The following is a 14,861-nucleotide window of genomic DNA, read 5'->3' on the forward strand; positions in this document are numbered from 1 at the left end:
CTTGGAATTCCTTATGCAGGGTTGCTATACATTGGCACTGACGTGACAGCCCATAACAACAAGGAGTTTCCGGTAATTTGGACCAGCTTGTCAACCTTGGTTGTGTGCATTGGTCTGAAATTGATGGTGTGTACAGAGACTCCCAGATCCTTGTGCCATTAGAACTGCTTACAAAGTAAGGAGACACTTAGATGATAAGCACCATATAAGAAATCCCATCTAAATCTTTATTTGGGGGATCTTGGTTGCTAGGGTGAGGCAAGTGAGACAACTATGGAATAAAATGTTAAGAAAGTATTTACTCAATTGTATAAGTGCAGAGTGAATATCTCCTTAAGTTTCACCTTGATGAGAACCTTCATTACCAATCAAATCCTTTCTAACCATCACCATTATTAATATCAGCTTCAGCCTCAAGCTTATTAGTGTTGTGAGTCAATTCAGACCCATAGTGACCCTGTATAGGGTTTTGAGGGTCCCTGGAGGCATAATGGGTTATGCTTTGGACTGCCAACTGGCAATTTCAGCAGTTTTAGTCCACCAGACCCTCTGAGGGAGAAAGAGGAGTCTTTCTGCTCCCTTAAAGGTTTACCGCCTCGGAAACCCTATATAGGGTGTCTATGAGTGGGGACCAACTCAACAGAACACAACCACCATAGGGTTTTCCAAGGAAGAGCTGGGGGGTTTGAACCAACAACCTTGCGATTAGCAATCCAGTGCTATCCTATAGCTCCAGTGCTATTTCATACTATTACAAGATATCTACTAGCATAGTGAAAGATTCCGGGTTTCTTGTTTTACACAGAGTTTAAAAGAAAAAGGCAAGAAACTACCTACTTCCGCAGTGAACAATAATTCTTTCCCTAATTCCCTTAATTTGGCATATCTCACTCCAATCACTGGGAGAATGACAGACCCTGACTGATTTACTGATTAAGAAGATTCTATAGAGCTAGTATCAGTATGAATATCTGTAGAGAAAAAGAAAATAAGGGAAGAGTGGAAGTAGTGAGGAAGGGAAGGAGGGAGGAAGGAAGAAAAATGATTTATTTTAAGAAGTAGCTGAGAGGCGGTCTTCCATAACTTGGGTAATTATGTGTCCACTATACCTGCCTATGGGCAGAAACATAAACTTAAAATGAGATGGACAAGTGCAGCTTTTGAGTCAAATGTCAAATACATTTTATTAAAGTTAATATTTTCCCACTTTTCATTTTGATTGTTAAACTTGTATTCTTAGATTTTCTAGTCTTCCTTAGAAAGCCTTTACACATGCATGCCTAATATACTTACATAATAAAAGATCAATGTTGAAACATAGTAGCTAATAAAGTAGTTCAGACAAAGAATTTAAATTAATGGCTTCTGTGCTCAGTAAGTTCACAGATATAATTATTTTTCTTATTGATTTTCATAAAGCAGCAAATCTGTTAATTCAATATTAGTAATATTTTTTGTTGCAGACATGCTGTTGTGTATGATTTTAGTATAGTAAATAAAAGGTGACTCTATAGTTTTATTAAAGATGCAATTATTTCACATTAAGATTTTATTCATGTTGTATTTCACCTTGCTTCATATTTGAAGTTTGAAGTATTTTATAGCTGTGTTTGTTTCTCCTTCCATTTCATATTAATTCTTTTTATCCTTCTTTCATGTGGCATTTATTAAATCCCTAAACTTTGAGTAATTTTATTTCTTGGTCTAAGTTATAGATTCTTTAATATATTTCTTTCAGCATAACCATCCCTTTTCAGAGTTGGAGCCACAGTTTACCAATCCCAGTAACTTTTTTACTCAAGACACTTTATAGAAAGGGACTATGAAGAAGTACATTAATTTTAATGTCAAAAGTGCAATAGAAAAGTGTTTGTTATCTGCTTTGAAATCTAAATGGTTATAGTACAGTTTTAATAAATGACAGCCTCAGTAATGATGCATGCATCTCAGACAAATAATTTTTAGCATGCATTTTTCAAAAAATCTAGTTAGTGTGAAAGTAAAGTGGTATAAATGATAGCAAAATATGAATTGCTGTGACTCAGTATCTTAAAATAATTTGAACACATGTTCTATTCCTGAGTTGAACAAGTAGCAATTAGTAAATAAGAGAATGAAGGCAATCATTAGTTTCAATTGTTTCCCTCTTGTGAAAATATAAAAAGAATAGTTATAAATTGATGGAAATGAAAAGAGAAAGAGTCCAAAGGATTATATAATGAAGATTTTGTTAAATTAATTTGATGATTACATATATCCTAAAGGGAGAAATTAAAATTAGCTTCCTTCCCTTAATCACAGTTAAAGGTACATCTCTGGGGACTTGGCACACATATTAGACTATACTAAAAAGAAAGCCAGAATGAAATGCAATCAGTCTGAATTTGAACCCTGAGGTATATAGAGATCTTGGTGCAGTTCTTTGTTGCCTTAATTTCCAAAGTCTTTCTAAAACACCTTGCTTAAACAATAACTATTATTCACTGCTGGTGTGGTCTTGCTGGATAATGCACTGGACTGTTTGGTTTGAATTGTAAGGTCGTTTTGACATTCAAGGTCAGTGGTTCAAACTCACCAACCACTCCTCAGAACTCCTATACAGGGTCGCTATGAGTCTGAACCAACTAGCCAGCACTTCATAACAGCAACACCACCATAAATACTAAATAAATTCCTTAAAACAAATGCACATGTTTTGAAACTGAGGTGAGCTTCAGAACAAGAAAACAAAATCTGAAAAATAACTTCAGAATAAATAACATTTAAAGAGTGATACTTAGTCTAAGTCATCTTAAATCTAATTACTTGGTATTCTCCAGTGCTTATGGTATGGAGCCACTGTGCTCCATTATTGGTCATATGTACATGAAAAGATTCCGATGCATCGAGATTGTTGTTGTGGTTGTTATTAAGTGCCACTGAGCTTTGACACATAGTGGTTCCATGCACAACATAACAAACCATTACCTGGTCCTGCACCATCCTCACAACTATTGTTATGTTTGGGTCCATTCATGCTGCAACTGTGTCAATCCATCTCATTAGGGGTCTTCCTCTTCTTCACTAATCCCTCCACTTCATTGAGCGAGACGTCCTTTTTCAGGGACTGAACTCTCCTGACAATATGTCCAAAATACCATAGACAAAGCCTTACCATCCTCGCTTCTAAATAACAGTCTGACGGTACTTCTTCTAAGGTAGATTTGTTCTCCAGGCAGTCCATGGCACTTTCAATATTCTTCTGTAATACCATAATTCAAATGCATGGATTCTGCTTCAGTTCCCCATATTCATTGTTCAGTTTTCACATGAATGAGGCATTTGTAAATGTCATGTATTGGGCAGGTACACCTGTATCCTTAAAGTGACATTCTTGCTCTTCAACACTTTAAAGATGTCTTTTGCAGCAGATTTGCCCAATGCAATATGTCATTTGATTTCTTGACTACTGCTTCCATGAGTGTTAATTGTGGATCAAGGAAATGAAGTCTTTGAAAACTTCAGTCGTTTCTGTTTCTCATGTTATTGCTGGTTCAGTTACGAGGATTTTTATTTTCTTTACAGGTATAATTTATTCTGAAGGCTGTAGTCTTTGATCTTCATCAGTAAGAATTTCAACACCTCTTAGGCACAAGCAAGCAAGGATGTGAAATATTTTCTCCCAAACTTGATGTCATATGCTTCATAAGATGTCATAAACTTCTTCAGTTTTTAATTGGAGTAAGATTGAATAAGAGGGGTAAAAAGATATGACCATGATACATACTTGTTTTGATTTTAGACTATTTAATATTCCGTTATTCCATCAATTCCTCTGCCTTGTTCTTTGCCAATTCCTTCAATGCACCTTGGACTTCCTCCTTCAGCATCATTGACTCTTGATCATATGCTACCTCTTGAAATGGTGGAATATCAACCATTTCCTTTTAGTACAGTGACTGTGTGTATTCATTCCACTTCTTTTGATGCTGTCTGCATCATTCAATAATTTGCTCAGAGAATGAAAGTCAAGGCTTGAATTTTATCTTCAGTTCTCCCAGCTTGAGAAATGCTGAGCATGTTCTCTCCTTTTGGTTTTCTGACTCCAGATATTTGCACATTTTGTTGTAAAATTTGACTATCTTCTCAAGCTGACCTTTGAAATTTTCTGTTCACCTCTTGTACCTCTTCATTTCTTCCATTTGCTTTAGCATCTCTACTCTAGAGAGCAAGTTTCAGTGTCTCTTCTGACATCCATTTTGACCTTTCCCTTCTTTCTCGTCTTCTTAATGACTTTTTGCTTTATTCCTCTAAAATGTTCTTGATGTCATCCCACAACTTTTCTGGTCTTCAGTCTTTAGTGTCTAATGCTTCAAATCTGTTTTTCAGATGATCTCTAAATTCAGGTGGGATATATTCAGGGTCATAGTTTGACTCTTGTGAACTTGTTTTCATTTTCTTCAGCTTCAGTTTGAATTTGCATATGTGCAGTTGATGGTCTGTTCCCCAATATGCCCCTGGTCTTGTTTTGACTGATGATATGGAGATTTTCCATTGTCTCTTTCCGCAGATGTAGTCAGCTTGATTTCTATGTATTCCATATGGTGAGGTCCATGTATATAGTCATCTCTTATGCTGTCTAAAGAAGGTATTTGAAATGAACAAATCATTGATTTTGCATTCTATCATGCATTCTCCAGCATCATTTCTATCACCAAGGCCATACTTTCCAACTACTGATCCTTCCTCTTTGCTCCCAACCTTTGCATTCCAATCAACAGTAATGAGCAATACATCTTGATTGCATGTTTGATCAATTTCAGATTGAAGAAGTTGATAGAATTCTTCTATTTCTTCCTCACTGGCTTTAGTGTTTGGTGCATAAATTTAAACAATAGTGGTATTAACTGGTCTTCCCTGTAGGCACATGGATATTATGCTATCACAGACAGCATTGTACTTCATGAATGATCTGGATATGTTCTTTTTGACAATGAATGTAACACCATTCCTATTCAATTTGTCATTCCTGGCACAGTAAACCATGTGGCTGTCAAATTAAAAAATCTTTCAGGACAGCGAGACAACACAGACAGGACTCACTCATCTATGCCAGGAAATTTGGAAGATAACTATCTGGCCAACTGATTGGAAGAGAGCCATAGTTGTGCCCATTACAAAGAAAGGTGACCCAACGAAATGTGGAAATCATTGGACAATATCTTTGATATCCCATGCGAGTAAAGTTTTACTAAAGGTAATGCAGAAATGACTTCAAACATACATTGAGAGAATTTTCAGAGGTTCAAGCCGGATTCAGAAGAGGCCGTGGAATGAGGGATATCATTGCTGATGTCCTATTGATCTTGACTGAAAGCAGAGACCAGAAAGATGTTTACCTGTGTTTTCGGTTGTATGGATCATGACAAGCTATGGACAAGATTGCAAAGTATGAGTATTCCAGAACACTTAATTGTGCTCATGAGGGATCTGTACATGGACCAAGAGGCAGTTATTCAAACAGAACATGGGAACACTGAATGGTTTAAAATTAAGAAAGGTGTGCAACGGGGTTGTATTGTTTCATCACACTTATTCAACCTGTATGCTGAGCAAATAATCCAAGAAACTGGGTTATATGAAGAAAAACATGGCATCAAGATTGGAGTAAGACTCATTAACAACCTGCGATATGCAAATGATACAACCTTGCTTTCTGGAAGTGAAGAGGACTTAAAACATTTACTGATGAAGATTAAAGAGCATAGCCTTTGGTATGGATTACATCTTAATGTAAAGAAAACAAAAATCCTCACCACTGGACCAATGAACAACATTCTTATCAATGGAGAAAAGATTGAAGTTTTCAAGGACTTCATTCTTCTTGTATCAACTATCAACAGTCATGGAAGCAGTAGTCAAGAAATCAAATGGCATATTGCATTCTGCTGCACAAGACCTTTTTAAAGTGTTGAAGAGCAAAGATGTCAGCTTGAGGACTAAGATGTGCCTGACCCAACCATGGTATTTTCAATAACCTCATATGCATGTGATAGTTGGACAGTGAATGAGGAAGACTGTAGAAGAACTTATGCTTTTGAGTTATGGTGTTGGAGGAGTGTCATGGCTGCCAAAAGAGCAAGCAGATCTGTTTCGGAAGAAGTGCAGCCAGAGTGCTCCTTAGAGGCTAAGATGGCCAAATTTCATCTCTCATACTTTGGACATAGTGTCAGGAGGGAACAGTCACTGGAGAAGGATATCATGTTTGGTAAGGTGGTAGGTCAGAGAAAAAGAGGAAGACCCCCAGCGAGATGGATTGGCCAAGTGGCAGCATCAATGGACTCAAGAATGGCAACAGTAGTGAGGTTGGCCCAGGTTCAGTCAGTGTTTCGTTCTGCTGCGCATAAGGTTGCTGTGGGTCGGTACTGACTCGATAGCTCCTAACAACAACAACAATTGTAAACTGAGTTTACATGGCAGAACATCAGTTTTGCACTCAACCAATTGTATTTTGTTTCAATGCAATGATTACGATCCCCCTCCATGTACTATCAGTTAACAGTATTTGCCTCTATCCTCTCCTCCCCCACTTTTTTTTTTTTTTTTTCTTTTTGATGTACACAAAAACATGCAGGGATATATAATCATTTAAACAACGAAAGGGCACATTTTACAAGCCAGACTTCTGCCCACCAGCACACAATCTTTCTCTTTCCATGAGTCTAAAGTCCTCTGCTGCTTTATATTTCCATGCCATTCCCTCTGCTTCCATCTCTGGTGTCACTGCTTCTCTGGTTAGGATCCCATGTTCCTCTCATGCTCTTCTGTCTTGTTGGTCCTAGGGTCCTCTGTTCTGGAATGTAAGATTAACTAATCCCTCCTTTTTTTCCACAACTTCTACCTTTACCATTGTGGCAATAGCAATTAGTCATGGTAATAGTTACTCACTACTGAATCAAAAGAATCCTATCCCCATCTCATTTCATCAGACCCATCTAGACAAGATGAAAATTATTTAGTGGGGTTTCTACCTTCCCAGCACACTCTGAAACTAAACTCCCTTTTGAAAACTTGTAAGCCAGTCACTTCTTGCCTTTATAGCGCCCCCTATTTTAGGTAGCCTATGTCTAAGTTGCCCATCCCTATCAACTTTGTGTACTGAAGGGATAGACTTGGTCCTTGATATGAAGACTCCATCCCTCTCTGTTGATATTTTGAGCTACTACATCCATAAGAATAGGTCAAGTTCATCAAATTATAGCAATTTACACTTGATTCAGTATCAAATTAAATCAACATTTATTTTGGCACAGTGTGTATTCTTTCCACCTTCTTGGATGCTTTCTGTGTCATTTAATATTTTGCCCATATTGCTGTTAAGTCAATAGGTCCTGACTTATAGCAAACCTAGAGTTCTTGAGACAACCTCTAAATTCAGTGTGATATATTCAATGTCATATTTGGCTCTCCTGGGCTTTTAAAAAAAAATCTTAAATTTTCTGACTGAATTTGCATATAAGTAATTGATGCTTCTGGCCTTGTTTTGGTTGATGATATTGAGCCTTTCCATCACTTCTTTCCACAGATGTACTCAATTTGACTCCTGTGTATTCCATCTGGTGAGGTCCCTTTGTAGAGTTGCCTTTTATGTTGCTGAAAAAAATATATTTGCAATGAATATGTCCTTGACTGTCTTGCAAAAATTCTATCCAGCATCATTTCTATCACCAACTCCAAATACTGATCCTTACACTTTGTTTCCAGGTTTCCCAAATTACCAGTAACTATTAATGCATCTCGATTGTATGTTTGATCAATTTCAGATAGAAAAAGTTTATAGAATTCAATTTGATAATAAAAAAATGTTCTAGTGGTTTGTGCATATATATGACTGATAGTCATATTCAATGGTATTCCTTGTAGACGTATGGATATGTTCTTTTTGACAACAAATGTGACACCATTCCTTTTCAATTTGTCATTTCCGGAATAGTAAACCCTATGATGGTCTAAATATCTGTCCATTTCAGCTCACTACTGGCAAAAAATATTAATCTTCATGTATTCCATTTCATTTTTGACAACTTCCCATTTTCCTAGGTTCATACTTTATATCTTCCATGTTTCTATTGTTAATGGATGTTTGTAGATGTTTTTCCTATTTTGAGTTGTACCTTTTCAGCAAATGAAGGTTCCAAAAGCTTTACTCCATCCTTGTCATTATGGTTAACTTTACTTTGAGGAGACAACTCTTTTCTTTTCTTTTCTTGAGTACCTTCCAATCTTCAGGCTCTATATCTAAAAGTGTTCTGCTACTATTCAAAGTTTTACTTGTAGTTATTTAATCAGTTTTTCTGGACCACATTTGTGTCTTAAATGTTAAATGACCAGAAAGGGTTTTGAAGTGACACCCACACCACCCTTGCTTCTCCCTCACTTTGAAATTAAATTGTTAAAACCACAATTTTCCTTTATTTTGATACTTTCATTCAACAAGTATCCAATCAATTACATTTAAACCTTAAGGAAAAGATCAAGTCCTATATTCCAAAAATGACTAAGAAATTATCTAAAGTGATTTTTAAACTAAAACAAAAAAGACAATGAAATATCTGAAACATATTTGTTACCGTATTCTAATTTTTAATACAAAGAACATATCTGGACGTGGAAAGAAGGTTATGGCATTATTTTAATTTCTGCCAAGCAGACTCAGTAAAATCTGCAATAGATTAATGGAACTAATTGGCAGATATATGGCTAATGTTCTCATAAACATATCCACAATAGTTGTAATTAACTTTATTCTGTTTAACTTATTTTTCCACTTAAAAATGTGAAATATATACTCAAAAGTTCATTTGCCTCATATATATTCATTTTAGAAACTACTAATAAAATTAACTTGTGTATTTTTTTCATCCTGGTTAAAAAATAATATATTACCATTCTTGAGATGCTATTTTAAGTAACACTTCTTGATCATATCTGATCTTTCCTTACTCTGCCATTAAATTTTCTTTTACACTTTTATTTCTTTCATTGTTTTATTTTTTAATGTGTGAATTTCTTAAAATGGATCTGCATGGTTTTTTTCCCACTTAATACAAATGGGATCCTGAAAAGATGTGACTTGATTCCATTACTTGACGCACTCAACAGTATCTCATTTCTTTACACAGTGCTGCAGTAATAACTCCACTACATAAATGCAGCACCATTTATGTATTTATTCTTCTGTTGATGGATGCTTAAGCTTTTCGATATATTTTGCTTTTCAAAATATTCCTATAGACATTCATATACATTTTTTTCCTGATTCAAATGTATGAAATTTCTTACATAGGATAAACACTGGTAGCACTGTAGGATATTCACTGGACTGCCAACCTTATTAAAGTTGGCAGTTCAAACCCACCAACACAATGCAGAATTATCAACATGGCCACAGCTGCTAGATGCCTCTGTAGAGCTTTGATAAATCATCAGAGGCGTAGTCTTTCCAAGGCGATTATTCAGGCATCTCTGTCTCCTTGTTCTCTAAGCATTCAGTTGACCAACAGATATTTTGCATTTGCTAAAAAGCTTGCAAAGAAAACAACAACAAAAAAATTAAAGACCCCAAAGTAAAAGCATCAGATGAAAAGGAAAGATATAGGCAAAGTTAAATCATACCCCTAAATGGAAAATGAGCCTGAAGATGCTGTCAATATAAAATGCTTATATCCAAGGCAGATATATGAAGTGGAGACAGCTTCTCACCAACTTAAGCAATTTCTAATTCTGGACTTCACTTATACACAGCAAGGTGCTTTGATACTGGATATGTCACTACAGAAGAAGAAAAAACAGGAAAACATTTGTCAGTGTTCTTAGTCTTCCACACCCATTCACTTCAGAAATCAATATAGTTGCTATATTCACTGGGAATGCATGAAAGACTAAAATAGCAAAAGAAAATGGAGCTGCAATTGAAGGGGATATTAACCCAATTCTCCGTGGGAGAGAAAAATGAGTCTTTCTGCTCTCATAAAGATTTAAAGCCTTTGGAACTTTGTCAGGTAGCTTCAACTTGATGGCAGTGTGTGTTTTTTTTCCATTTGGAGGTAGAGTATATGTAACAGCCAGGGTGAACTAGGTCATGCTGTCATAACAACGCCCAAGTTTCAAACATTTCACCAAAAAATTTTATCTCTCGTTTACACTGAATGTACAGCATTATTTGGTAAGAAGGTTCTACTCATTGTAGACACTCACGGACTTGTCTGGATTGATGTTTGAAGATTGCTGAGACCAAAAGATGGATCATGGTGAATAACACACTGACTCAATTTCGTTATGGAAGTAACACATGTCACTTCTACTCATATTTCATTGACTGAAATATGAGGGGATTTGAAAAGTTCATTGAAATATTCCATTATCTTTCAATTCCATTATTCTACAAACTTTTTGAAGCCCCCTCATAAGTCCCACTTGGTGTCTAATTTTAAAGAGGAAATACAAATATAACCCTATCATAAACCAGAAGAACCAGAAATGTTTAAATTGCACTAATGATTGATCCAGATTCTTATAAGTAAAAGCAGTGGATCATTAAATGTATACACGTTTCACATGTGCACACTGACCTGGTAGTACTTGATTGTTTTCCAAAAGGTTAACCAATTTACCCAAAAGTCAGATGAGTGCCCCCTTTGTACCATATTTTTGGCAACATTTTGTATTATTCGAGTTCTTAATTTTGTCAAGTATTTGTGGATAAAATGGAATTTTACTGTAATTTAAATTTACACATCCTAAGATACTAAGATAGTTACATATGTTATTAGCCATTTTTGTTTATTTTATTGTGAAGTGCCATTTTTATATTTGGTCTATTTTTACTATGAACTATTATGAGAATTTTGACAGTCATAAAATAACAAGAGATGCATTCAAATACATAGATTATATATTTTATAATACACATTTCCTTGGTTATGAAATTATTTTAGGATTTTTCTTGAACATCTTTTCTGAGTTCAATCAACTCATACTTTGGTTTTCCTTTATTATTTACCTAAAATCATAATTCAGGCTGTAGTATTCTTTGTAGTTTTCTCTGCTTTCTGTTTCCTTATTCATTATCCAACTTTCATATGCATATGAGGCTACTGAAAATACCATGGCTTGGATCAGGTGCACCTTAGTTCTCAAACTGACATCTTTGCTCTTGAACACTGTAAAGAAGTTTGTGCAGCATATTTGCCTAATGCAATGTGTTGTTTGATTTCTTGACTTCTGCTTCCATGAGTGTTGATGGTTCATCAAGCAAAATGAAGTCTTTGACAAACTTCAATCTTTTCTCCATTTATGTGGATGTTATTTATTGGTCCAGTGGTGAGGATGTTTGTTTTCCTTACATTGAAATGCAATCCTTACCAAGGCTACGGTCTTTGATTTTTTACCAGTAAGCATTTTAAGTTCTCTTCTTTTTCCACAAACAAGTTGTTTCATCTGATACTGCACATTGGTAATGAGTCTTACTCCAATCCTGAAGCCACATTCTTCTTCATATAATACAGTTTCTTGGAGTATTTGTTCAGCACAGAACCCTGGTACAAATTTTTCCTAACTTTATGACATTCAGTGTTCCCTTTTTCTGTTTGAAAAACTGTCTCTTGGTCTATGCACAGGTTCCTCATGAGTACTATTAAGTGTTCCAGAATATTCATTCTCCACAGTGTTGTCCATAGCTTGTTATGATTCACACAATTGAAAGCCTTTGTGTTGTCAGTGTAGCATAGCACATTTAAATATCTTTCCCATAGTCTGTGCTTTCAGACAAAACCCAACTGTTAGCAATGATACACCTTGTTATGTGTCCTCATCTGAATCAAGATTGAACCTCTGGCAGTACCCTGTCAATGCACTGTTGCAGCCATTTTAAAATTACCTTAGCAAGATTTTACTAGCATGCAATATTAGTGATATTGTACAATGATTCCACATTCCATTGGGTTACCTTTCTCTGGAATGGGCACAAATATGAATCTCTTCCAATCAGTTGGTGTGTTAACTGTCTTTCAAGCTGATAGGCATAGATGAGTGAGTGTCCTGGGGATGTCTCGGTTTGTTGAAAGATTTCAATTGTATTCCATCGATTCTCAGAGCCTTGTTCTTTGTAAATGCTTTCAGTGTGCCTTGGAATTCTTCTTTTAGTCTCATTAGATCCTGATTATATGGTATCTCTCAAAATGGTTGAACATTGTCTATTGATTTTTGGTATAGTGAGTCTGTTTATTCCTTACATCTTTTTTTTTTTTGAGGTTTCTGCATCATTCAGTATTTTGCACATAGAATCCTTCAATATTGCAAGCTGAAGCTTGAATTTTTTTCTTCAGTTCTTTCATCTTGAGAAATGCTAACTGTTTATTCATTTTGGGTTTTACAACTCCAGATCTTTGCACATTTCATTATAATATTTGACTTTGTCTTCTTAAGCTGCCATTTGAAATTTTCTGTTCTGCTGTTTTACCACCTCACTTCTTCCATTTGCATTAGCATCTCTACTCTGGAGAACAAGTTTCGGAGTTTCTTCTGACATCCATTTTGGCCTTTTCCTTCTTTCTTATCTTCTTAATGACATTTTGTTTTCTTCCTGTATGATGTTCTTGATGTCATCCCACAACTCAACCAGTCTTCAGTCATTAGTGTTTAATGCATCAAATCTGTTCTCGACATGATCTCTAAATTCATATGGGATATCTTCAACATCATAGTTTGGCTCATGGCCTTGTTTTATTTTCTTCATCTTCAGCCTGAACTTGCATATAAGTAATTGATTACACAGCCTGCTGCTGGTCTAGTTTTGGCTGATGATATGGAGCTTGTGGTTTCTGTATATTCCATCTGGTTAAGTCCATGTGTATAGTCATCTTTTATGGTGTTTAACTTATCAGATGGACTTGTCACTCTCCACTCTAGTCCTCTGTAGCTATGTCATTGACTCTGGGCCCAAGAGTCCCCAGGTCTTGCCACACTGCTGGCCAACCAGGTCTTGACCTGGGTTCACAGAAGTCTAATGAACATTGTAGGGCTTAGCTTGCTGCTTCATTGTTGTTTTTCCCTCTCTCCCCCTTATCAGTGACGAGCGTGGTCACCAATCAGAGCGTGTATTCCCATTGAGTCTTGGAAGGGGGGGTTGCACTGAGGGAACCTGGCCACTTGCCTTGATGTTTCCTGGGCAACCATCTTGTTTGTTCTTGTAGTAACAGTTAGTCTGCCTCTATTGTTTTGTATTTTTCCTGTAGGTCTTTCTTTCAGGAAGTATCTTCTGTTCTTCTAGCCACTCCAGGCTGGTCTGCTCATCCTTTCAAGTGGAAATTTCCCATCTCTGGAGATCTGTATGTGGTTCAGGCTTCTACCTATAGTCTTATGTATTGCAGAGGCTCCTCAGAAAGCCTCCTTCACTGGGTATGTTGTAGTTCCATTTTAGGTATTCCAATCAATTATGTAGTGGTTATGAATCGAGCTGCAAACCTTAAGATCAGCAGTTCAAAACTACCAGATGCTCCGTGGGAGAGAGATCAGGCTTTCTACTCCCGTAAAGATTTACACCCTCAGAAACCCTGCACAGGGTCGCTATGGGTCAGAACCGACTCGACAGCACTTAACAACAACAACAACAATAAGTTATAGGCAGAAGACGGACTTACAAGTTTTCTATGGTGATGTTTCTGGCTATTCCTTTCTCTCCTACTCCAGTGTCTATTTTATAATATAATGCAAGGAAAACCAAGATTCAAAAGACAGCCAAGAATCTTAGTATTATTCTCCCCTTTTCCCCATTCCAACCATGTCTCAATCTCTGTATCCCAGAACCCTGTTGTTCCAAGGTTGTGCATACATCATTATTTACCTCTATCCCACTTAGTCCATTCAAACTTGCCTAATTGTTCTCCCATCTGCTTTGTTCTTCCATTCCCCTCTCTCTTTTTGTCTATTGTCCCCCTCCCCAGTACCCAAACTATCCTGTGTCTAATCCCTGCCCTGTGCTCCACCTTCCTCTCCCTCCCCTCACCCACCCCCAACATCCCAGCAATCAACAAAGAATTTCCCCCCACCCCCCATTAGTATGGGGTTTTTTTTCTTAGTCTTTTACAGTAGTGGTCCTAGGCAGTATTTCTCTTTTTGTGACTGACTAATTTCACTCAAGATAATGTCCTCAAGGTTCATCCATGTTATGCGGTGGCTTGCAGCTTCCTTGTTATTCTTCAAGGTAGCATAATATTCCATTGTGTGTATGTACCACAGTTTGTTTATCCATTCTTCAGTTGATGGACACTTTGGCTGTCTCCATCTTTTTGCTATTATAAATAGTGCTGCTATGAACATTGTTGTGTGTATATCTTCTTGTGTTGTGGCTTGTTTTTCTTGTGGGTAAATACCAAATAGAGGAATTGCTGGATCATAAGGGATTTCTATTTTCAAACTTCTGAGGAAGCGCCATATTGCCTTCCAGAGAGGTTAGACCATTTTGCTGTCCCACCAGCAATGCAGGAGTGTCCCAGTCTCTCCACATCCCTGCCAGAATTTATTGTCCTCTACATTTTTGGTCTTTGCTATTATTGTTGGTGTGAGATGATATCTCATTGTTGTTTTGATTTGCATCTCTCTAATGGCTAGTGATCATGAACATTTCTTCATATGTTTGTTGGCTGCCCGGATCTCTTCCATAGTGAAGTGTCTCTTCATGTCCTATGCCCACTTTTTAATTGGGTTTTTTGTCTTTTTCTTGTAGAGGTGTTGTAGTTTCCTGTATATTTTAGAAATGAGTCTCTTTTCTGATGTGTCATTGCAAAAGATTTTTTCCCATTCTGTGGGTTCCCTTTTTACTC

At 36.6% G+C, this 14,861-nt stretch overlaps 1 pseudogene; it reads left to right on the forward strand.

The window, feature by feature from the left end:
* Nucleotides 1–9,420: 9,420 nt before the first annotated feature.
* LOC102827022 lies at nt 9,421–9,994 on the forward strand (annotated as a pseudogene).
* Nucleotides 9,995–14,861: the final 4,867 nt, after the last annotated feature.

Source organism: Chrysochloris asiatica, unplaced genomic scaffold (assembly GCF_000296735.1).
Source record: "Chrysochloris asiatica unplaced genomic scaffold, ChrAsi1.0 scaffold00059, whole genome shotgun sequence".
Taxonomy (NCBI): Eukaryota; Metazoa; Chordata; class Mammalia; order Afrosoricida; family Chrysochloridae; genus Chrysochloris; species Chrysochloris asiatica.